Source organism: Littorina saxatilis, linkage group LG14 (genome assembly GCF_037325665.1).
Source record: "Littorina saxatilis isolate snail1 linkage group LG14, US_GU_Lsax_2.0, whole genome shotgun sequence".
In the NCBI taxonomy this organism is placed as follows: Eukaryota; Metazoa; Mollusca; class Gastropoda; order Littorinimorpha; family Littorinidae; genus Littorina; species Littorina saxatilis.
In genome coordinates, this window is record NC_090258.1 from 8,325,303 (window position 1) to 8,333,900 (window position 8,598).

The 8,598-nt window shown below is 42.5% G+C and overlaps 1 long non-coding RNA gene across 1 annotated transcript in view; it reads right to left on the reverse strand.

Moving 5' to 3' along the window:
• LOC138947045 (uncharacterized) overlaps window positions 1–4,608 on the reverse strand; it is a 49,974-nt gene extending 45,366 nt beyond the window's left edge. The window contains exon 1 of the long non-coding RNA XR_011449531.1: window positions 3,807–4,608. This is a non-coding gene — a long non-coding RNA (uncharacterized lncRNA). The remainder of the gene's footprint in view (window positions 1–3,806) is intronic.
• Window positions 4,609–8,598: the final 3,990 nt, after the last annotated feature.

Genomic DNA, 8,598 nt, shown 5'->3' on the forward strand with positions numbered 1-8,598 from the left:
TGACTGTCCAACCATTCATCCGTCATCCATCTATTCATCACTCCATCTATCCCTTCACATGCCCTTTCACACGCAAATCTGCAAGCAGTTATATGCATAATCGTTGCATCTCTGATACATAGCATCACATTAACGTTTTCAAAAAAGACAAAACTTCATTACTGTTTTTTAAGCAATCGACAGAAAGCAGCAAAAATAGCATACACATAAAACAAGATCGTGCAATATCTCATATTCACTGTCCCCACTCACTGCGTATTTTAAACGCGTTCATGATGAAGGTTGCAAGTCTAAGTAATATTGATCTGTTTGGTGTCGCTAGAAGTAGCGCCAGTTTAAAGCTTGATGGGCGGTTGTAATATTTTGCAGGTATGTAGTACTCGCGAATACCAGCATATTTTGGACATTTCAAAACAAAGTGAATTTCATCTTCGGTCTCGTTTGCGCAGAATGGACACAAGTAATCTTCAGCAGTTGACGACCGAGTGTGTCGTAATCGATGCACTTTGAGTGGCGAGACACCAAGTCTTAACCTAATCAGGCAGTTTCTTGCTTTGACGTGCTTCAGGTCATTTAAGAATGAAGACATAGATAAGGCTGACTTGAAAGTGCTATAGAAAAGGAATCGTTCTTTACTTTGTACTGTTTCTATCCACTCTTGCTTGTATAATGTGACTAGTCTGTTCTTGAATTCCGTTATGAACGCATTTTCATTTCCAACGCCTTGTTGAATCCAAACTTGGTCAAAGCCGTATTTGTACAGCACATAGCAAACTGATGACGCCCATGTTCTTTTATTTTGTTCGTGTAAATAAAGCAGCATTTTATAAGCTTTTTGTGGCAATCGATGACTAGGCATTTTCAGGATGCGCAACCAAAATCGTATGGACTTAACAAACGTGTTGACAAATAACGGGTGTCTGCCAGTTTCTCCATACACAAGTGTGTTTGGTGTTTTCATGCTTGTGTTCAGAAACCTCTTAAGGGCAAACAGATGCACCTTTTCGATAGGTGAATGGTCTGCATCAAGGCCCCAGACTTCTGCCGCATAATTGAGCATGGGCTGGATCTGGGAGTCGAATAGTTTATAGAATATGTTTGGTGATCTTTCTCCTAGAGTCCACAGTACCTTAAAAATACCAATCACACCCTTTCTTCCACGCAGCGCTAAATCGTTCAGCGTGTGAGAAAATGTCAACCTTGTAGAAAAGTAAATTCCTAAGTATTTATACATGTTCACAGTTTCCATTTCGATATTGCCATACATCCATTTTTCAATCGCTGCAATGTGACCACCATTTCTGAAGATAACTATGTTAGATTTTTCTAAATTAACAGTCAAGCCAAGATTACAAGCAGTTTGGTATAGCACGTTTATCTGGTTCTGTAACCCACACACAGTGTCGGAAATCAAAATAACGTCATCTGCGAACATGAGGATCAATATCTCAATAAAATCTGGGATAAGTTGTATACCGTGTCGTCCTTTTCGCTTGATTTCGTCCGCCAATTCGTTAATGAAAAGTGAGAACAAAATTGGACTATTTATTTCTCCCTGCTTCAGGCCTCTCGGACACATGAAAAGGTCAGTGACCTCTGCTCCTGCCCTAACTTTTGCTTTAACAACGTTGTACATACTAAGTATGGCTTGGTACATTTTACCTTTTATTCCTTTGCTTTGCAACACCTGAGAGAGAGAGAGAGAGAGAGAGAGAGAGAGAGAGAGAGAGAGAAAGAGAGAGAGAGAGAGAGAGAGAGGCGCACACACACACACACTCACATACACACACACTCACACACACACACACACACACACAACCCCCACCACCAACACCCCCTCCCCCCACACACACACACGCGCACACACACATACACACAGATACCGACAGGTATGTCAAAATCGTCCCAAACCGTCAGAGTCACTACGACAGTACCTTGCCTCAGTGTTTGCTCGAATGGACAATCTCTCTGTGTTTCGCTACAACTCTCATCCTCCCCCACCCTGGGGAAATCAGTGTCACGAGTTACAGTCACGTTGTGTCTTGGTCAGTGTCCGTGTATCGATTAGTGTCATTTAGCATTCAGGGGTGGTGTTAAAGTGGCTTCTGTGACTTTAGCTGTAGCAGTATTTTGTCAAACTGGTAACAGTAGAAACATGTAACTGGTGAGTAGAAATGTTCATCTACTCGCCAAACTCGTAAAACTTGCTCGCTGGCTAGTACATTTTGAGAAGCACAAGCCAAAGGTTAGTGCACCATTTTGTTGGACGTTCGGGACTGTAGTATTCGGGTGTAAGCTGAAACAGTGTGAGTTATTCATTTGACGGAAATTAACATAACATGTATGTTTTTGACGCGTCTGGAAGATCTTCTAAGGTTTATACACAAACGTATCATTTTGTGTGTGTGTGTGTTTTTAAGGTATAATTTTGGTGGACAAGATTTGACCTCATAAACTAGTTGTCTATAAAAGTTTTTAGTGAGTCTGTGTAAGGCGCGACAATGTAACAAAGCCGAGAGTCCTACATTGGAAAGCTCAATTGAACACCATTGACCACAGTGTCTGCTGGAGAGAGTTAGTTACTCGTGCAGATAAAAAGATCAACAAGATTCCAGTTCTATTTAGCAATATCAAACGTGATTATACATCATTTTATACATTGTGTTATTGTATGCACACAATTATGTATTGTGGCATCACCAGTGGTCCATGATAATGGTCTAATTTCTACACATTTACATACCTGAAAGGCTAAAAGAGACCTCTTGAGGATTCCGTCTAGCCACTAACGATAAAATACTTTCACATGAGTAGAAACCAGTACAAGAAAGAACACTGTTGACCGAATTGTTCTCACGGTTTAAATAAGACGCAGACGTTAACATTCAAGCACAGTGTCCCAAATTCAAGGAAGTCGTTGCAAGGTATCAACATTTGGAGACGGAGAGAAGCGTGGCGGCGTGTTAAAACTTAGGTATAATCTTGGTAAAAAGCGACAATTTTAACTTTGAAATTCGATTTTCACGTTCAAGGGACATAAACACACCGCAAACTGTTGACAGGGAGAGTGAATTTAGGACAATGTTTTTGAGGTGTAACCAGAAAGTGCTTCCGCTTGAAGACAAAACAGAACAATAAAGTACACTGATGATGGTTTGAATAAGACACAGATTCCTCCTTACGACTTGATGAAGGCCGAACTTACTGCTCTGGAGATATTACGAAGACCTATCTGACTGCTCTAGAAATACAACGAAGATTGAACTCATCGCACATTACGAAGACCGAACTCACTAATTTAGATATATTACGAGGACCTAATTCACTGCTCTAGCAATACAACGAAGATTGAACTCTCCGCAAATTACGAAGACCGAACTCACTATTTAGATATATTACGAGGACCTAATTCACTGCTCTAGCAATACAACGAAGATTGAACTCTCCGCACATTACGAAGACCGAACTCACTAATTTAGATATATTACGAGGACCTAATTCACTGCTCTAGCAATACAACGAAGATTGAACTCTCCGCACATTACGAAGACCGAACTCACTAATTTAGATATATTACGAGGCCCTAATTCACTGCTCTAGCAATACAACGAAGATTAAACTCTCCGCACATTACGAAGACCGAACTCACTAATTTAGAGACTGATATTACGCGGACCTAACTCACTGCTCTAGAAAAACAAGCAAGATTGAACTCACCGCACATTACGAAGACTGACCTCACTTCTTTAGTGATATTACGAGGATCTAACGCACTTCTCTAAAAACACAAGGAAGATTGGGCTTACCTGACGATCTGAGCAAAGCAGAACTGGACGAATTGTTCCAACGCTACATGATATGAGCCCAATGTCCAGTAAAAACAATGGAGTTTAACCCCCAGGTGTCAATCAACAAGTGATACACTGCATCCTCGATGTCTCAGCTGATACCGGAAGTGAGGGCAACAACGCAGACCCAGTGAGCTCTTTTAGCAAAGACAACGGGCCTGGCACATTGCGGAGGAGGCAGAACACAAATCGACCAGTCTAGCTTAGCCTAGTAGGAGCTAGCAAGCACACACAGCGCGCACGGTTGACGGTCGATCGAAGAAGCATTAGCAGTAACAGTCCTTTCTCACTCACTTAGCCTGGAAACTTCCCCATTCTCTGCAATCTCACAGTCAGTCCTTCGACTATTTGCTTTATGTGGGGCGAATACTGGAAGCTTTACAGCGTCAAGACTCCATTTTTGTTGTATCTACACTACTTCCAAACACTGTGCGTTGTCTTTCTGTCGGTTCTCAGCTGACCTCACTCACTCACACACACACACACACACACAGCACATGTGTCTGTCGCACGCGCAAGGCAGTTCTGCCGTGGTGGTGGTGGTTGCACACGCGACACGAACCAGACTGGGAGTCTTTTCCACAATAGTGTGGCTAGCGGCGTTGGTGGTAGTCGCAGCGACACTGGTGGCGATGCAGCGGTGGTGGTTGACGCTGGGGTGTAGCTGGCGAGGGCGAGGTGGTGGCAATAACCAGGAGACAAGAAATCGATCGCTTCGATTGGAACTTCGTAACCTTATGATTACGCAGTTTCTCAACGACGAACGGGTTTATTTTTAGCAAGAGACGTTTGCACGCATTTGCGCCAATACAATGGACCACCTATTTTAAGACTTGTACAAATATGGAGAGAAAAATTTAAAATGGAGGGAGTCTTAATATGGAGGTTTATTTACAGACGTTATGAGCAGAGCATCTGAAAAAGTAAAGTCTTGAAAGGGGAGGTGTCATTAAGAAAATGGGGGGGGGTACTTAAAAGGGTGTTCTGTTGTAACACAGAGTGAGATTGAGAGAGGGGGAGAGAGGGATGGAGAGAGAGAGACTGAGAGAGAGAGAGAGAGAGAGAGAGAGAGAGAGAGAGAGAGAGACTGAGAGAGAGAGCCAGAGAGATTGAAAAATAGAGAGAGAGAAAGAGAGAGAGAGAAAGAGAGAGAGAGAGAGAGAGAGAGAGAGGCAGACAGACAGACAGACAGACAGAGACAGACTGACAGAAATAGAGAAGAAGAAGAAGAAGAAGAAGAAGAAGAAGAAGAAGAACAACAACAACAACAACAACAACAACAACAACAACAACACCAACAACAACAACAACAAAAAGAAGAATGAGAAGAACAAGAACAAGAAACAAGTCGCGTAAGGCGAAAATACAATATTTAGTCAAGTAGCTGCCCTTTTTCAGCAAGACCGTATACTCGTAGCATCGTCAGTCCACCGCTCATGGCAAAGGCAGTGAAATTGACAAGAAGAGCGGGGTAGTAGTTGCGCTAAGAAGGATAGCACGCTTTTCTGTACCTCTCTTTGTTTTAACTTTCTGAGCGTGTTTTTAATCCAAACATATCATATCTATATGTTTTTGGAATCAGGAACCGACAAGGAATAAGATGAAAGTGTTTTTAAATTGATTTCGAAAAAAAAATTTTGATAATAATTTTTATATATTTAATTTTCAGAGCTTGTTTTTAATCCGAATATAACATATTTATATGTTTTTGGAATCAGCAAATGATGGAGAATAAGATAAACGTAAATTTGGATCGTTTTATAAATTTTTATTTTTTTTTACAATTTTCCGATTTTTAATGACCAAAGTCATAAATTAATTTTTAAGCCACCAAGCTGAAATGCAATACCGAACCCCGGGCTTCGTCGAAGATTACTTGACCAAAATTTCAACCAATTTGGTTGAAAAATGAGGGCGTGACAGTGCCGCCTCAACTTTCACGAAAAGCCGGATATGACGTCATCAAAGACATTTATCAAAAAAATGAAAAAAACGTTCGGGGATTTCATACCCAGGAACTCTCATGTCAAATTTCATAAAGATCGGTCCAGTAGTTTAGTCTGAATCGCTCTACACACACACACAGACACACACACAGACACACACACAGACACACGCACATACACCATACCCTCGTTTCGATTCCCCCTCGATGTTAAAATATTTAGTCAAAACTTGACTAAATATAAAAAGAAACGATCGCTTCGGAACCTCGTAAACTTATGATTTGATTACCTAGTTTCTTGTAGTGACACAGTATATATTTTTATAACGGGAAGCTCACGTGCAAAGGTCAATGCTTTTAGAGCAGACAGTAACACGTGTGGTGGATTGTCTGGATAAGGTCAATGTGACCCAGGGTGTGAGATCTAAGAAGCATTTTGACCAAAACAATTTGCTCCACAAGTCAGGAGAGCTTTGAAGGCACGCTCCTTTACGTGAAAACGGTTCGGCTCACATTCTCATTTGTTTGTTTGTTTGTTTAACGCCCAGCCGACCACGAAGGGCCATATCAGGGCGGTGCTGCTTTGAAATATAACGTGCGCCACACACAAGACAGAAGTCGCAGCACAGGCTTCATATCTCACCCAGTCACATTATTCTGACACCGGACCAACCAGTCCTAGCACTAACCCCATAATGCCAGACGCCAGGCGGAGCAGCCACTAGATTGCCAATTTTAAAGTCTTAGGTATGACCCGGCCGGGGTTCGAACCCACGACCTCCCGACCACGGGGCGGACGCCTTACCACTAGGCCAACCGTGCCGGTCACATTCTCATACCTGCCCAGGCTTTTACATGCGATAAGACCATCCGTCCACTTAGTCATATACCAAAAACCAACACTCTGATTGCTTGCGGTGTTGAGTTGGAAACCTTTTTCAATGATTTAAAAAAATGCAACCAGTGGCTTTTCTGAACTTAAATCATACACACTCCCACTGTGCACAAAGTGCACCTAAACTGTTCCTTGTTGGAAATTGAGCAAGTGGAGGGATGGTCTTATCCCCAGTAAAAGACAGGTTGCATCTGAGACGGTAAGCCGACAGAGTGTTCCTAAACTGTTCATTGTTGGTAATTGAGCAAGTGGAGGGATGGTCTTATCCCCAGTAAAAGACAGGTTGCATCTGAGACGGTAAGCCGAACCGTTTACACGAGAAGGAGTGTGCTTTTAAACAAAAACGCTTTTGTGTGGCCCGGGGCGGGGATATAGCTCAGTTGGTAGCGCGCTGGATTTGTATTCAGTTGGCCGCTGTCAGCGTGAGTTCGATCCCAGGTTCGGCGGAAATTTATTTCAGAGTCAACTTTGTGTGCAGACTCTCTTCGGTGTCCGAACCCTCCCCCCGTGTACACTACATTGGGTGTGCACGTTAAAGATCCCACGATTGACAAAAGGGTCTTTCCTGGCAAAATTGCTTAGGCACAGTTAATAATTGTCTACCTATACCCGTGTGACTTGGAATAATAGGCCGCGAAAGGTAAATATGCGCCGAAATGGCTGCAATCTACTGGCCGTATAAAATTTCATCTCACACGGCATCACTGCAGAGCGCCTAGAACTGTACCCACGGAATATGCGCGATATAAGCCTCATTGATTGATTGATTGATGGCATAGCCCATACTGCAAGATATTAGACAGATCTAGAATGATGTGGAACTTTTTAGCACGTGTACGGGAACGTGTACGCCCGGCTAACGTCATCAAATCTAGTTTTTACGTCACGCGTTTGCCAAGATCTGCAGTCTCGGTGGGAGCAAAACAACGTATGCGTTGGGAACATTGGAGAGAAAAAAAAGTGAGTCACTGGTGACGCAACATCTACACGTACGCGTACAGGTCTTTGCTACACGTTCGATCATCAAGAACATAGTATTGAATCAATGAACGTGACCCAGACTATCACATCTGTAAACTAACCCATTCATATTCATGACTACGAGGAGGAGACCTTTGAGCAACCTGATTTATGTGACAAAGTCAATCAATCAATGAGGCTTATATCGCGCATATTCCGTGGGTACAGTTCTAGGCGCTCTGCAGTGATGCCGTGTGAGATATTTTATACGGCCAGTAGATTGCAGCCATTTCGGCGCATATTTACCTTTCGCGGCCTATTATTCCAAGTCACACGGGTATAGGTAGACAATTATTAACTGTGCCTAAGCAATTTTGCCAGGAAAGACCCTTTTGTCAATCGTGGGATCTTTAACGTGCACACCCAATGTAGTGTACACGGGGGGAGGGTTCGGACACCGAAGAGAGTCTGCACACAAAGTTGACTCTGAAATAAATTTCCGCCGAACCTGGGATCGAACTCACGCTGACAGCGGCCAACTGAATACAAATCCAGCGCGCTACCAACTGAGCTATATCCCCGCCCCAAAGTGTCAAAGATCTTTAAGCAAACTAATTTATGTGACCCAATATATGAGATCTTAAGCAAACTAATTTATGTAATGAAGAGTAGGGAATCTTTAAAAACAAAGTTGACCCGAGAGATTGAGATATTGGAACAAACTCGTTTATGTTCCATGAAGTAGCACATCTTTGGACAATCTCATTAATGTGACCCTGACCCTGGGAACTTGTTTCAAGGTCGTTCGTGTGACCCAGATAAGGAGAGGATAACAAACTGATTGATACAACTAAAAGTCACAGATTGGTAAATAAACCTAATTATGTGACCAAGTGTCAGAAATCTTTGATTTATTTAATGTATGTGACCCAGAAAAGGAGATCTTTAAA